This window comes from Macrobrachium rosenbergii, chromosome 55 (genome assembly GCF_040412425.1).
Source record: "Macrobrachium rosenbergii isolate ZJJX-2024 chromosome 55, ASM4041242v1, whole genome shotgun sequence".
Taxonomy (NCBI): domain Eukaryota; kingdom Metazoa; phylum Arthropoda; class Malacostraca; order Decapoda; family Palaemonidae; genus Macrobrachium; species Macrobrachium rosenbergii.
Genome location: NC_089795.1, coordinates 16,305,415 through 16,323,289, shown reverse-complemented (window position 1 = coordinate 16,323,289; position 17,875 = coordinate 16,305,415). Strand labels below are relative to the sequence as shown.

The window sequence follows — 17,875 nt, the reverse complement described above, 5'->3', positions numbered from 1 at the left end:
TAATAAAAAATAACTTCACACCATATTTATTTGGCTTCTTGGGGTTGTACACTTTTTATGCTTAGAAGTCCTTTTGTATGGCATCATCCCTCATCCAAAGAAAGGTTCTTGGAAGGAACCACGAGAAACTGGCACTGTTCACGAATGTACTCAACACTGGGTGGACTAAGATGAGGCGATCGGGGTTATTCCGGGGTATGGCCCTTCAGTTGAAGGCGTTGAAATACCTGTCAACTCCAGGAAACTATCACGGGGCATAATGCCGGGCACATTGGGTGTACTTAAAAAAAAAAATTCCGCCTCCAATATTGCCTGACGGCGGCAGCAGGCATCATTCCAAAAAAAATGTGGAGCCCCAAAAATTGTACCATGTCCGTGAGGTTGCAGGCCCGCCATCGATATTGACAATGTCGTCTGCAGTTCCTCATGGCAGTACCGAGCGTAATCCGCCGACTCTGCAACGAGGTATTCCAGTAATTCCCGCGTAAGGAAGAGCTGAATGAACCCCAGTGTAGTGAGAGGCACAAGGGCGGCCAGCCCAGGTGCTAGCGTGAATGGGTGCATGTTAGGTGGGGTGGGGTCCTCCAACCACCCCTCATCACTTTCGGATGAACTACCTTCACCTAGGCTGCCGCGACATTGCGACCTTCTACGGGCATGACTTCGCACTCGCCCCCCAACTGGCCCATCTCCCTCACTTTCACCATCACTTTCTGTCTCGTCCCCACCAGCCACAATCGGTGCCGCCGCCTCCTCAGACTCTCCCTCATAAGCACTGAAACCACTGAACTCGAGTTCACTTTCATGCTCTGGCTCTCGTACTGACATTGGGGGCAAATACTCGTCACCACTGACATCAGGCGTGATGTCATCGTCACTAGATGACCAACTGCCATTAAAATGAGGACTTTCCACCTGCTCTCGATCGAGCTCCAACAAGTATTCATCAATGTCCTTTTGTTGGAGGCCTCCCAAATGTTTACGAATGCCTCTCAGGACACTCCGATGTTTCCTAGGGGTCGTAAAAGGCACAGGGTACGGCCCTTGGTCACTTTCGACACCACGGCGTTGAAAAGATGGATCACCTTGAGTGCTTGATCCCTCTCCAGCATCCAAGTCTAAAACGCGTCTCACACGCTCATTACCGACAGGCAATACGCTCCTTTCAGGGTCCTGACAACGTTGAGACATCTCTGCGTACATCCTATTGCATCACAAACACGCTAACACTTGCACAAGTTCAGCAAAACACGAATGCGTCGAGAAATCGCTCTCTGACGACGCGTCGCTGATGCTTTGTAGCACGAGAAGAAAGAAATTCGCGCATGTGCAGCTGGGTCACGCTTGTAAACAAAACAACAGCGTGATCCGTGAAGTCCCAGCATCCCTCAAGGCGCGATTTAAAATTTTTCGCAAACTAAGCCTATAAGTATTTTTCCACGAATATTTAAAAAAAATTTTTTGTAGTCGACATATTTTACGTCCACTCGGCACCCGACAGACAACTTTTGTCGACATAAAATTACGTCCAGTGAGCGTTAAAGGGTTAAAAGGGACGAAAAAATTTAAAATTGAAAAAATTTCTCTAAAAAAGGTATTTGATATTTTGACTCGAAACTTTCATGGAATATGTTAAATATGATTTCGGACATTGTGTTGGCATGATACCGTGAAATCACAACGCTGTGATGTCATACGCTACAAATAGAACAGTTAATCTAAAAATATTCTGGTGGCTTTATTATTTGTGCTAGACACACGAAATTTGGCATGGATATTCTTAAACATAATAAAAATTTCATAACATTTTGGTTTTTTGGTATTTCCCCAAATATCATGAAATATAGTGTTCACAAGATGGCCACCCAGTGACATCATGGAAATTATGGATTTTCTGCATTTGATTCCAAATAACATGGTCAATTTTTAATTTACCAAAAAAAAAAAAAAAAAATGTCTGTATAAATGTACTACTAATATGAATAAGCATGAGCAGTTTCATGTAAATATGGTGAAAAATTGATTTTTTATGAATATTTGAATTAAAAAAAGTTTTTTGCTACGGATGTTTAAAGTTTGGAAACACCTGTAACATACTTATTTGTCTTGAATTTTGTAATTTCCAGGCATAAAACTCATCTATATATAGTGATACTGTGGGCAGTTAATCAACAATTTGGACAAATAACTGATTGTATGTTAGTTTTATAAGTTAGTCATTATTTTATTTTCTGCATTGATGAAGTGTATGGGTATTACAGAATGTATAAAAAGAAAGCACGTTTAATTTTATAAGATGTTTTTATAGCATAGCATTCCGTATGTTTAAAGAGTATGTTATTGTTGTGACGTCATTGGAAGTGACGTCACAGGACAAAATTAGGAGGGGAGAAAATGTGGCAAACATGAGCGGAGTGTTGAAAGCATGGTGGAAAAGGTAGAGAGAGCTCTTTGAAGGTTAGGTCGATAATGGTTGGGTTGTAAGTCTGTTTGTGGTTTTTTGTTTGTAAAGCTGGATTGCATAGAGTAAAAAGAACAACGTGAACAGGTGAGTGGATCACCTAATTGAATAATTTGGATAGGTTAGACTAGCAAAATTTTCAAGTGGTAGCAGTGTGTGGTTCGTTAAAAATGGACAGATCTGATGTAACCTTTGGGGATGAAATGGAGAAGAGACTGTCCGAGTATTTTGAGCGGTGGGCACAGGGCGATTATAAAGATGGAGAGGACAAGTCGAAGATTGGCTTGTGGTGTGTGGAGAAGAAGTGAAATATCCGGAGATAGAGATCAGGATGAGCTTAAAAGGGAAAGCTTTAGAAGTAACAGAAGGAATAGATAGAGATGAACTTAAGGATGTTGGTTCAAAGATAATCCTGTCAAAACTAGATGAAGTGTATCTAAAAGATACATCGATGGAAAATTACAGTAAAATGAAAAACTATTTTAAAATAGAAAGAGAATCTAGTGAAAAGATGAGAGATTTTATAATTAGGTATGAAAAGGCAGAGTCAGAGTGTAGTAGGGCACTAGGGAAAAGCATGCTTGAAGGGGAAGCAAATTTTTCATGTACTAGTACTAGAACAATCGAATCTCACAGAAGATAAAAAACAAATGGTATTAGCAGCTTGTGGTCGAGACAGTTGGAATATAAAACAGTGTCACAAATAATGAAAAGAATATTTGAGGATTAGGGAATAGAGAGGAGGGGGAATGGTTAGGATCAGAAGGTTGTGAGAATTTTGGGAAAGGGTGGAAAAACCAAAGATATCAGGGAAAGGTGAATCAAGGTAGAGGTGGAAGAAATCCTTTAAATAGAGAAGGGAAAGTAACACTGTGTGCTATATGCAAATCGGAATGGCATTGGGCCAGAGATTGTCCTCAGAATTTTCAGAATAAGAAGAAATCAGAAACTGGACAAGAAGAAAAAGTTTATATAGGAAAAGTTAGCAAAATAGAAGAATCTTGGGAAGAGGTTGATGCAATTTTAGACACAGGATACAAGTCAACAGTTTGTGGGGAATTGTGACTAGCACGCATTGTTGTGGGTTTGAATCAGGAAGAATTGAGGAGAATGAATGATACTCAGAAAGAGTCTAATAAAGTATTTAATTTCGGTGAGTCATCATACAAGTCGAAAGGAGTAAAGGAAATACCGGTGATATTGAAAAACAAAAAGTTTTATTTGAAGACAAATTTTGCAGGGTGATGTACCATGGTTAATAGGTAAAAAACCATGAGTAAAATGGGGATGACCATAAATTTAAAAGAGAATTGTGTTAAAATAGAAGTATTAGGGGAAATGAAGGTAAAGTTACGAGAAGACAGACAGGGCCATTTAAGAATACCAATTTTGAGGAGGAAGGTAGAATTATTATTACTATTGGAGGGTTGGAAGGGAAAGAGTTTAAGGGAAATTAAAGGTACAATGATGAAGTTACATCTACAATTTGGCCACGGAAGTGGAGATAAAATATGGAAGCTAACAGAAGCAGCACAGTGGAGTGACGGTTTGAGAGAAGGAAAAACAGAGGAAATAAAGTTACTAACCAACTTAATCGCAAGTTGTGAAGTATGTAAAAGATATAAAAGAAACCCAGCTAAACCAGTAGTGGGATTTTCTTGGAGTAAGACATTCAATGAAGTTGAAGCAATGGATGTGGGAGAGATAAGAGAGAAAGTTCTTGGTAATGGTAGATATGGCAACAAGGTATTGTCAGGCTTTTTGATAAAAGACAAGAAACCAGAAACTATTATAAAGACTCTTTTTGACGGGTGGTTTCGATATTTGGGGCACCTTCTAAAATGTTATCAGACAACGGGGAGAACTTCAAAATGAAAAAGTAAGGAGGATGGCAGAAAGATGGAATATTAAAGTATTAGCCACAGCATCAGAATCTCCGTGGAGCAATGGATTGTGTGAAAAGACAGTAGGCATAATTAGGTATAATCAAAGAAAGCTTAAGAAAGATGAATGATGATGAAGAAGTGGATTGGTCCATAGCATTAAGATGGGTAGTGAGTGCCAGGAACTGCTTAATAAATAATGGTGGTTTCTCCCCAACCAATTAGTATTTGGGAAAATCCTTCTTTGCCTAATTTAATGGGAGAAGAAAGTTCAAGTCCTGCAAGACGAGAAAGGTATGGAAGAAAGCATAGTAAGGGATACACTTGAATGCAATGCATAAGGTCAGAGAAGTGTTTATCAAAAATGAGTCTTGTAATAAAATAAGAATTGCTCTAAACAAAAATGTCAGAACATAAATTTGAAGAAGCAGTAGTGGGAGACGAGGTATTCTATAAGAGAGAAAATGAAAATGAATGGAAGGACCTGCTCAGGTAATGGGAGTATCAGGTAAAACAGTAGTGGTTAAACATGGGGATTCTCTAAGAGAAGTAGCGAGAATACATGTTACTAGGATTCAAAGACTATCACCAGAAAAGGAGAACATACTTAAAGTAGACAAAACACACACTGTGAAGGATGAATCCCTTGCATCAAAGGAAGGGAATATAGATGAGCAGGAAGGAAAAAAGATAATTGGCTGGAGAAGGAATGCTGATATAGAATTGGCTGGAGAAGGAATGCTGATATAGAAGAGACTATAGAAAGAGATTTGGCAGAGGAAACACTGGAAGATGAAGGGGAAAGTGAGGTAACAGAAGAAAGTGCTTTAATAGAAGAGATACCCAAATTCAGAAAGGGAAATAGAGTTAGAGCTATAAACAAAAATACAGGACAAGTAGAAGAGTGGACGATATTAAGTCTTGCAGGAAAATATCAAGCAAATCTTGGGCTGATTCATACAATGTAGAAGACTCACAGTCAGGTGACAAGGGATGGGTTGACTTAAGAGATTATAGTCATGTAGAAAAACTGAAGATGAAGAAGAGGTTTTGCTAGGATTCGAAAATAGAAATGTAATGAAGCTAAAGAAAAAGAACTACAAAGTTGGAGAAAAACAAGGTATATGAGGAGGTAAATGACATTGGACAAAAAGCTATATCTACAAGATGGATAGTAGCTGAAAAGGTAAAAGGTGGGAAAGGATATGTAAAGCAAGATGGGTAGCTAGAGGTTTTGAAGAAGAAATGGCTGAATGGGAAAAAGATGTCTCCCTACATGCAACGCCAAATTTTAAAATTTTGTTTGACGGTATTAAAACTGAAAGATTGGAATTGTTATACGTTAGATGTAAAACTGCATATCTACAGGGTGATGAGATACAACGAGAGGTACATTTAAAACCACCTAGTAAAGATGGTTGGAGTGGATTATGGAAATTGAAGAAAACTGTTTAATGGGCTGAAGGATGCAGCAAAGGCATGGTATTGTAAGGTGGTAAAACTGGTGGAGGAGCTTAAAGGCGAGAGGAGTAGATTAGAACCTAATATATTCTTTTGGAAGACAATAAATTGAATGGTATTTTATGTACACATGTAGATGATTTTTGCTATGGAGGAACTGAAGGATTTTTAAAGGAAACAACTGGGAAATTGAAAGGGAAATTACAAGCAAGAGAACAAGAAAGTAAAAGTTTTAAGTATATAGGAGTAATAGTAGAGCATAAGGAAAATGGAATTTGTCTTAATCAGTGGCAGTATATAAATTCTATAAGAGAACCAGAAGCCAGAAGATTTACAGGTAATAAAGTATTAGGACAAAAGGAGTTAACAGAATATAGATCAGTGGTAGGACAGTTGAATTGGGTATCGTTACATACTGTGCCAGAAATATCATATGATGTTAGTGAATTAAGTAAAGCTTTTAAAGAAGGAATGACTCAAGATATGAAAGAGCTGATGAAGATAGTGAGAAAAACTAAGTGCATAATGGGAGAAGTGATAATAAGTGAGTTAGAAGAAGAAAAGGTTTATTGGGAAGCCTATGCAGATGCTTCATTCGGGAATACTGAAGATGGTCATACTCAATTAGGTTATGTGATATCATTGACAGATGGTAAGAGGAGAAGCCCTATATGGTGGAAATCCAGAAAATCCAGAAGAGTAGCAAAGTCCACCATTGAAGCAGAAGCTCTGAGTGTTGGGGAGGCCATAGAAGGATTGATATATTTCAAAGATTTGTGAGAAGAGATAGGAGGGAGAAAATTAGAAGCACTGGTGAAAACTGATAGTAAAACCCTAATGACTGCAATAAAATCAAGTACTGGAGTAAGTAGTAAGAGATTAAAAATTGATATTGCAGCAATAAGAGAAACAACAGAATCTGGAAAAATAAGTGAGGTGAGATGGATAAAAGGAAAGCATCAAATAGCTGATGTATTGACCAAAGCTGGAATTTCTGGGCAAAGCATTAGGAATTATGTAGAAGGTAAAGAATTGGAGAATAATGGAGATTAGAGGGGATTAGGATAAGAAAAGGCTGGAGGGGAGGGAGAAGGAGATAAGTGTGATTGTATGTTAAGTTTTATAAGTTAGTCATTATTTTATTTTCTGCATTGATGAAGTGTATGGGTATTACAGAATGTATAAAAAGAAAGCACACGTTTAATTTTATAAGATGTTTTTATAGCATAGCATTCCATATGTTTAAAGAGTATGTTATTGTTGTGACGTCATTGGAAGTGACGTCACAGGACGAAAATGGCAGGAGGAAGAGAAATGTAAACAAACATGAGCGGGAGTGTTGAAAGCATGGTGGAAAAGGTAGAGCGAGCTCTCTGAAGGTTAGGTCGATAATGGTTGGGTTGTAAGTCTGTTTGTGGTTTTTGTTGTCATAAGCTGGATTGCATAGAGTAAAAAGAACATGAACAGGTGAGTGGATCACATAATTGAATAATTTAAGGATAGGTTGGGCTAGCAAAATTTTCAACAACTAATTAGGGGCTCCTATTTACAATGAGGTGGCATCTGGCACCACTGTAATTTTCATGTTACTTCAAATGCCTCACTCCGAGTGCTTTTCCTTTCATTACCAATGGCCTTTGGCATGATTACTATAATGTCAAAGAAAAAAGTAACAGAAAAACAGGCCAAAAAAAAAAAAAAAAAAGTGTTAATTCACGCTAGATAGCGGATGCCTGCAGGAGCAAAATGACGCACATCCTTTCCCTAATGCAAGCAATTCGCTACTGAGTAACTGGCTGACTCAAACATCACACTTGCTACAGTTTGCTGAACTTGGCAGAGTTGCCAGTAACCTCCAGAAATGTAAGACATAATGGCGTAACCAGCAAATGTAAAATAAATTAATATAATCTCTGTTACCATGGCACACTGGTTTGAAAGCACCACGCCCCCTCTTTAAAAGGTTACGATGCTGTCCCTTTAAACATCCCTACACGCTATTATACGCGCCCAATTAGATTTTCCATACTTCCTCGTGATTTCTGAATGTTTAAAGATTGGAAATATTGGGTTTTCCAAAATACGTTTTTTCAAAGTTTTTCGGTTAAGCGCCCCTTAATCCCTTTTCATCTGAATTGGAATTCAGGGTCTTTGGTTGATCTTCATATTTTTTATGATCATCCTGATGTTCAGAATTTCTACTGTGATTCTGTGCATCACTAATCCTATTTGTTTTAAGGCGGCAAGACTGAACTCAAGATGTTTTTGTTCTGAATCTACTATTGGAACCACCTTTCTTACAAAACACTGAACCCATTCGAAGTTTTTATTATAAAGCTATCATTATTTGGGGAAGTATTTCTTGTGCGCTTCTTGGTAGTTGTAATCATAGCTTTGTTATTATTTGTTTGTGGCTGTGACGATTGATGGCTCTGAACTAGCTCTATCTAATTGGGGTTGTTCATTTAACTTATTTTTGTTTGAAGTAGTTTTAGAACATCTTTCTGAATTATTAGTTGATTTTGGCACACTTACTTTTGGAGATGAATTGGCAGCTATCATAGAGGTGGTGTTTGTATCGACTTTGGAAGATAAATTTTTTGTGCTTTTGGAAGTATAATTTTTGGTATTGGACTCCAAAGCACTTTCTGATGAAAGTTTCTGACAAGTTTGGAGATTTTCATTATTATTTACAGTCAAGAGGAATAGCAGGTTTACGATATCTACTACCAGATGCAGCTATTGGTGGCCTTACATTGCTGGAAGTTTTCATAAATTTTATTGCAGACGAATAGAGTTGGCACTTTTGTTTGGCCCCCATTACCGCGCGCTTTGCTTCACTAATGCTGACATGTTCGTTATCAGCCACTGCCAACACTTCTTGTTCACTATTATTATTATTATTAAGGTAGTTTAACCAGACCACTGAGCTGACTTTCAGCTCTCATAGGGCTGGCCCGAAGGATTTGATTAAAATACTAGGTCTAGTCCTGAAGTCAAGCGCTAGGACCCAATAGATCATCCGATACTAAGATGAATGAATTAAAATGAAATTAAAAACTGCAAATAGGCACATGCTCTCATACAATAAATACATTTACTCAGACTTCCTTACATACATACTAAAACAATATATTAAAATTCAGAATATAAATTAAACAAAATTTTAAAAATTTTTCTTTTTTGTAAAATTCATATGTTAAAAGGATTTTCATATTTTTATTATTTACTCATTTTTATATTTTGTTAATTAAATTACAGTTCTTCAAGAACATCAAAATTGGAATGATTGAAAATGTGAAAGATTCTGACAAAATTTCTTTCACTGACCTATTTCCAAAAGTAGACATTCGTTGTCGATCATACTTTGGACATTCACATAACACGTCTGACCGTTATTATTACTCTGCATTCTGAGCACTCGGGAGCCGGGCCATGTGGGCTGCTCATTAAGTGCCCATGTGTCAGACGAGTATGGCCTATTCTGAGGCGTGTTAAAATTACTTGTGCGTGTCTCTCTCTTTGATATGATGAACTCCATTTTTTAACATTAGGTTTTACTTCTTTCAGTTTATTACTTTCAGGTTCTTCATCCCATATATATTGCCATTTATTTATGATACCCATTTTTATGTGAGTTACATAATCAGTAACAGGGATATTCACATTTGATCTTGTCATGTGAGTTGCTGCTTTAGCTGCTTTGTCTGCTGCTTCATTTCCTTTGATTCCTACATGCAGGGATCCAACATATTACTGTACTACATTTTTCCATTATTATATAATTTATGGAGATATAATTTAATTTGTTGTACTATATTATTATTTGATTTGTAACTTTGAATAGCTTCTATAGCGCTTCTTGAATCACTGAAAATCACAAAATTATTGAATGATGATTCTTTGATTATTTTTATAGCTGATGCAATTCCATACAATTCTGCTGTAAATACAGAAGCATTATTAGGAAGAGAGAACTGATAAGTTTTGTCTTGGGACACTGCAGCATATCCTACTCCGTGTTCTGATTTAGATCCATCTGTATATATTGCATAATGTGGACCTTTTCGGTTTATATGCTCTATTGTATGCTGTCTATGGTGTTCTGTTGTATATGAGTTACTTTTTGATAAATACTTGAGGTGTGTGCAAATTCTCGTTTTATTCATTGTCCAGGGAGGAGGTGATTTTACTATTACAGGCACTTGTATATTTATATTCAGCAACTCAAACAATCTTTTAGCTCTAATTGGGAAAGGTGGTGGATGGTTGTTTATAAATACATCTCTTAATTCAAATAATTTTTTGGTTGGAGAATCACTAGTTTGAATTCTTAAAGCACTTTTCATTGTTACTAGCTCTCTATGGAGAGACAAAGGCAGTTCACCACATTCAACTTGTAACGATTTTGGTGATGATCTAAAGGCTCCTGAGCATATTCTAAGGCCTTCATTGTGAACTGGGTCTAACATTTTCAGAACTGCGTCAGATGCCGAGCCATATACTTCACTTCCATAATCAATGATGGACAGAACTGTTGCCTTATACAGCACAGTAAGGGTATGTCTATCGGCTCCCCAAGTAGTGTTCGATAGTTTTCTCATTAGATTTAATGCTCTTTTACTTTTAGATTTTACATATGTAATGTGGGCTCTCCAGTTCAAGTGGGTATCAAATAATAGTCCCAAAAATTTTGCTGTTTGGCCAATTGGTATACTATGGTTTTTGATTTTTAAATCTATTTCTTCACCTTTTTTCCACTTTTTATTTTTATAAAACATGATTGCTTGAGTTTTATCTATGGAAAATTTAAAGCCTACAGGTGAGGCCCATTCATCTATTTTTACAATGCTTTTATTAATGATTCGTTCTGCATGTTTTATTCGGGATGCTGAATAATATATGGCAAAATCATCCATGTATAGGTTACTTTTAATGCCAATAGGTAGATTTTTACTGATATCATTAATTGCTAAAGTAAACAGTGTTCCACTAAGGACGCTTCCCTGTGGAACACCGTTTTCAAGTGGAAATGTTCTAGACAGATCATCATCAATTCTCACCTGAAAATTGCGGTTTGTCAAAAAGTTCTGTATAAACCTAGGTGAATGTCCATGGATGTTGTTGTTTTGTAAAGTTTTTAATATAGCATACCTCCATGTGGTATCGTATGCCTTTTCAATGTCAAAAAAGACAGCTACAGTAATTTGTTTTTGTTCAAAACCTCTACATATATGGTCTTCTAAGTTACAGAGAGAATCCAATGTGGATCTGTTACACTGAGACCCAAACTGAGTGGGAGTTAAAATTTTATTTTCCCGAATGTGCCATGTTAGTCGAGCATTTACCATTTTCTCTAACAATTTGCATAAGCAGCTTGTTAAAGAAATTGGTCTGTAATTATTTACATTGCTGGGATCCTTTCCAGGTTTGGGGATTGGAATTATTATAGCTTTACGCCAATCATCTGGAAATAAATTTCGAAGCCATAAATGATTATAAAACTCTAATAAGTATGACTTTGCCAAAGGTGCTAAGTGGCAGATCATCTCAAAACAAATATTGTCACCTCCAGGAGCAGATTTATTGCTGTTCAAGAGAGCATATTCCATCTCTGACATACTAAATTTTCTATTATAATATATATCGTCAATTGTTTCAAAATTTATTGTTATTAATTCTATTTTATTTTTTTTTTTGTGCGGAAGTGTTCATCTAAATTCTTATCACTACTTACATTTGCTAAATTTTCTCCCATTATATTACTTATTTCTTTTGGATCAAGTGTTCTTTTCCCATCTTTTAATATGGCATGTCTAGGTGGTTTGACATGGGTACCATTTATTTTCCCGAATTTTTCCCATATTTTTTGTATGGGAGTATTATTAGAGAGATCTGATACGTATTTCCTCCATGAAATGATTCTTCCTTGAATTACTTCTTTTTTAAATTTTGCAGATAATTTGTTGTATACAGGTTTTAATGTATCAATTTCTAGTAGTAATACAGTCATTTTTTGTAAAGTTCTTTCTAATATCGGTAATTTTTTATTCATTTTATTGAACTTTCTATTCAAATTATCTAATCGTCTCCCTATTGAGTGTTTTATGTTTATTAATTCTGTTACCTCATCAGACCACCATGGAACTTTGTGTTTTGTTGGATGGGGTTTTGACTTTGGTATTGCTTTATCAGCAGCATTTTTAATAAAATCAACAAGAAATTTATTAGTTTCATCATGGTCTTTTAAATATTCAAACTGTGGGATATTTCTAGTGTGCATTTCATATCGCTCCCAATCTGCTTTATAAATGTTATAGTGAGGGACATGTTTTGCAGGATTATTTTGCAATAAGGAAATTAATATTGGGAAATGATCACTGGTGTGCAAGTCATCAACTATATTCCAATCCAATCTGTCAACTATGCTTGTTGTACATAAAGTTAAGTCTACTGAGGAAAATGTTCCATGTGTTTTTGAAAAATGTGTTAATTTCGTCATCATTTATACAGCACATGTTGTTGGAATCCATGAACTCTTCTATTTTACTACCTATTCTATTTGAGTTTGTACAATGACAGTCCCATATTGGGTTGTGGGCATTAAAATCACCTACTATTAATGTAGGTTCCTTGGTATTGTTAAGTAAATCTTTAAGTTTATCAATATCGTAACTTTTATTAGGTTGGTCATATAAGTTATAAATTATGTAATTATCATTTTTATTCGTATTTTAATACTTGATATTTGCAAGTCAGTAAAATTTACAGGTACTATGTCATAACATACTTTGTTATGTACATATATAGCAGTACCTAAATTTCCTTCTTCTTCTCTAGATGTAGATACTAAGGTATATTTACCTATTGTTGGTACTGTTTTGTTGACATGTTGTAAACATTATCATTGGCTCATATTCCTTCAGTGATCGTTGTATTTCTCCCAAATGTAATCTGGTCTGTAGACCATTTACGTTCCATTGTATAATATAATTATTGAAAGTATAACGTTAGTGTGTTCAAGTGTTATTTTCTTTTTGTGGATCATCAATCTGCATTTTTTTAAAATCCTATTTACAACATTTATTTGTTTTTCTTTATAAGACATTGTGTGTCCAAGGCACATACAGCCCTTTTCGTGAGTGTCCAAACTAGTAGTTTCTTTATTTCTGTAACTTATAAAATTTCGTATAGTGTTTGTTAAACTGTCTTTTGTTATGTTTTCATTTTTGTTGCACAGTTCAATGAAGCATTCATTACATCCACATGTGTTTTCATGTGTGTTTTTTTTAATTTACTCTTGTACCTATTGTTGGTGATGGGGTAATCTCTTCTCCCATCACATAATCATTATTGTCAATGGTTTGTTCCTCTACTATTTCTTTGATGTTCTGGGTATCTGTTTCTATTGGTTTTATTATTACTTTAGGAGACAAAGGTATTTTCTTATTATTTGGTTTATGTTCTTTCTTGGGGTCTCCCCCTTTATTTTAATGGATGTATCTCTAATAATAGTTGGTTTTTTTGGTCTTTGGGTGGAGTTCTCTCTAAAGGTCTCTTTTTTTTTTAGTTTCTAATTCATCAGAATTATCTTTTAATATTTCTATGGTGCTTGTATTGTCTTCTAGTGATTCTATTTCTCTTAAAATCTCAAATGAATTTGAGCAAAGATTTGTATACATTTCTTGGTCCTTTGCTATATTGGTGTCTTCTTGCAAAGTGGTTATTTTTCTTTGAGACTGATCTATAAGGGTTTTGTTATTCTTATTTATTTCCACTTTTGTTTCTTTGCTTGATCTTATTGCTGCAGAAAAAGTTCGTTTCTTAGCGGGATCATGCATTCCTCTAACCTTTAATTCTAATTTGGCCTCTTTTATAGGCATTCCTGTCCTTTCCTGAAGTAATTTCAATTCAGTATTGTATATATAATATAGACATTCCTTAGATCTTGCATGGTGATTTTGTCCACAGTTCACGCATTTTGGTTCACCACACTTCCACTGTGTGGCATGTTTGTCAGATCCACAGTATGCACATACAGATGTATTATGGCAATTTTTTTCTTGTATGTCCATACATACTACAGTTTTGACACTGTAGTGGTTTAGGGACATAAGGTCTCAGTTCTCTGCTTTGGCCTAAGATTTTTATTTTTAAGGGTAATTCATGGCCTTCAAATTTTATCTTTGCTATTCTTAGTATTTTTTATTACTCCGTCTACTAGCATATTGTAAATTTCACAGTCTTGTATATTGTTGTACCTTTTTTAAGGGAATCTAGCAATATATTCTTTTCTATTGGTTCATCATTATCAGGAGTACTATGGTACCCTGGACACTGTTCAAATTGTCATGTTTTTCAATATGTACTTTAACATTATCAATATTTTTTATATTTAAGTAGTTTTCCGATTGATTTCTTGTAGTGGTTTCTATCAACCACATCTGTTCTTTTACTTGTCTGAATGACATTTCAGTAGTTGAATGTCGATTCAATAAGAAGTTTTCTAATTTCAATGGCGATATTTTTTTCTCAGTTTCTAATGTTAGGAATCTTGACCAACTTCCACTCCCAAAGAGGGAGTCAAAGTGGGTCAATGTTGGGTCAAGATATTTGGTTTTTTTTGGCTTGTTTTTCATTGGAGCATAGGGCTCCAGTGTAATTACATTCGTATTTTTTTCTGATTTTCCAGAGAGAGGTCAGAGGAGGTTCCTGCGGTCGTCAACTGTGCCGAGTCGCTACCATCAATGGGTCCAGGGGTACTTAAATCATTAATACAACTTTGCATTAAGACAAGTAAATTGGAGAAAAAAAAAAAAAATTAAATACACCTGAAAACCTTAAAAAGATATCATCAGCCTTTCATGGGGTTTATTCTTCCGCCAATGGCACAAGTGAGAACAGACTCCCAAATGTCCGCATCCCTACCCTACCCCAAAGGGGATGGCACAACATGATTAGAGTGGCTCAAGTGTAAGCCAACCCGCTTGATAGGACTGAGAGCATTACTAGAATACAATCATCCCCACCCTAATCACATTATGGGCAAGCCGGACAGAATGCCGAGAGTCCTATTCCCAGAACTAGACCCCCCTGGAATCCGTGGTTCAGTCCCGTAGAATAGTTCCGCCTGAAAACTCAGGTCCGAACATTATCGGGCAGTTGATGGTCCTGCCACGATTCTCACTATTTAACTTCGGATATAAACCCAATCCCAGCTATGATACCTTTTCCTATTTACCAGGTCCAAGAAATTTGTACGAAAGTGAAAATATCCACGCCATTTAAATCGAAAGGTTTGTAGGTGATCTGTCAGGGCCCGGGCTCTTATTCTTTGTAAGAACGAAGAAGAAAAGCCAGGGCCCCTTACCCCCTCACCACGTGAAGGAACCTACTTCGAGGGGACTTCTTGTTCAAATCTATATCTGGGGCAAGCCCTAGAATTTGGAGGGTGATCAGCCTTACATAGGAAACAGTATCACGCTGCTTCACAATCATCAAAATTATTGTGCTCTGCAGAGCACAAGGGACATCTTTTACTGTTATCACAAGAGTTTTGAATGTGGCCATACTCAAAGCATTTGCAACTGTTTAGGATTTCTTCTATATTTTTTAACCTGGATCCTCTCATGGCCAACAATGATGGTATTAGGTAGGTAATTGGAGGAGAAGGTTAAAAGGATAGCTGCATCCCCACCCAATTTTTTAACATGAGATACACAGGGAGGACACCGATGTAGAATCTCCTCCTCTTTAAAAACATAAAAGTCTTTCGAGTAAACTACCCCTTTGTGTGTTAAAGAATCTGTGAGATGAAATACATTATCCACTTTCAGGAGGTTTGAAATTTGATAGCAGAACTGCTCGAGTCTCATTACCAGCTTTTATTAGAAGGTTCTTTCCATAACGTTTTAAATTTCCAATGGGAATGGAACCAACCTTACTCTCAATACGTTCAGCAGCTCTTATTAAATTTTTCCCTCCCTCCTTGTAGATAGCACCATGCCATAAAGGGGGAGGAAGATCTCTGGTACATGGAGCTGGTCCATGTTCTTCAGTCTTAGGAATAAAATCAAATGGCTCATCAATCAAGTTTTTCACTGCAAACACTTTCGTGCTGAGAACTGAGTCATATAGAATGTGGCCATGGAGTCTTTGTTGTGCCTCACTAGCTTCCAAGGGAGAGGAAAATTTAACAAAAGCAGAAAATGACGGCTTATCTTTTTCTAGAATTTAATTCTTTCCACTTTGCCAAACTGTTTTACTACACTATAAACATTCATAATCTAATGACAAGCCTATATTAGTGCAATAAAAGACCCTATTACTTGAATCAAATCCACCAGATTTACTAACACCCTGGTGTCGCAGTGTTTGGTTCTGTCCAACAGCCAAGCTCATATCCATGTTCATGCCAGAAGTCGCTGCCAGTGCCAATAAGTTGTCAGATCCAGGGGAGGGAGAACTAAAAGCCAAATCCATAAATTTAAACCAGTCCACATGCAGATGTACAAAAAGTGCACACCTGACACCCAAGGGGCCCCAAAAGACCCAGACGGTATATCAAAAAGGGAAAACCAGGCAGCTTCTACTGCCCAGCTTCCCCACCCCAACACTGACAAACCCAGCGGAGACCCCTAGATAACAAGCATGCACACATCAGACCACCACACACAAACTGGTTCATCCACCCACCCAAAACTGCTTGGCTATATCAAGAAAGTATCGTGGATCAGTCAGGTATTCGCATTCTCCACCAATGACACAAGTGAGAGTTGGCTCCCAACAGTCCACCCCAAACCCTACCCTTTCAGGATAGCACCAATACTCTTGCAGTGGCCCAGGTATAAGCAAATCTGCCTGCTGGGAGCTCTGACCCTGCTAATGGGGGGCTGACTCCCCACTCCAACTGTACTGGTGGGCTTCTGGACAAAAGCCAGGAGTCCCACCTCCAAAAACCAGCCCCCCTGAATTCCGATGGGCTGATCCCCAGAAATGGTTCTGCCCTCAAGATAGCAAAGGGAAAAATCCAATCGCCATCTTTCAGGCCCAAACCATATCAGGTGGTGACTCAACCACCACAACTCCCACAATTAGCTTTGAATGCGAACCCCCTTCCTAAAAATGATCCCCTCTCAGACTCGCCTAAGCAGTAAAATTTTGTGAATGTGGAAATGTCCAAGCCATTTAAACTGAAAACTGTGTAGGATGATTTGTCAGGACCTGGGCCCAAAGGCCAGGGTCCCTTAGCCTCTCACCTCATTAAGGCATCCCACTTGAGGGGAATGAAAGTAGGGTCAGAATGGTATTTACTTTTATTTGGCTTGTTCTGTACTGAAGCATACGGTTCCAGTGTAATTACATTAAGAATTTTTTTGTTTTTTTTCTAGATAATGGATGTCAGAGGCGGTTTCAGAGGTTGCTAACTGTGCCGAGTCAGTACCATCAAAGGGCCAAGGGGTATTTGAATCCTTACAATTACTGTTCATAAAGATTAAAGTTAAAAAAAACAAAAACAAACCTGAAACCCTTGAAAAGATATCATAAGCCTTTCACTGAGTTTATTCTTCCACCAATGGCACAAGTGAGAACTGACTCCCAAATGTCCACTGACTGCCCTACCCCACAGGGAATGGCACAACATGATTAGAGTGGCCCAAGTGTAAGCAAAACCCGCTTGCCAGGACTGACAATATTACTGGAATACAATCATCCCCACCCTAACCATGTTATGGGCAAACCAGATAGAATGCAGAGTCCTATTCTATAAACCAGACCCCCTGGAATCCATGGTCCAGCCCTAAAGAATAGCTTCGCCTGATATTGCTCAGGTCCAAACATAATTGGGCAGTTGATGGTCCTGCCACAGTTCCCACTATTTAGCTTCGATATAAACCAAATCCCAGTTATATATTTTCCTATTTATCAGGTCCAATAAATTTTAGCAAAAGCAGAAAATTCCACAAAGATTATTTCAAAGAAATACAGAATGGTATATGGGACTCTTGGACTCAAACCCTCACCACGTCAAGGTGGTCCCAAATTGAGGGGGATGTACTGTATATGAACA

The 17,875-nt window shown here is 37.2% G+C and overlaps 1 protein-coding gene across 1 annotated transcript in view; it reads right to left on the bottom strand.

The window, feature by feature from the left end:
- LOC136835319 (uncharacterized) overlaps nt 1-17,875 on the bottom strand; it is a 165,411-nt gene that overhangs the window by 77,231 nt on the left and 70,305 nt on the right. The gene's annotated exons all lie outside the window — the stretch shown is intronic.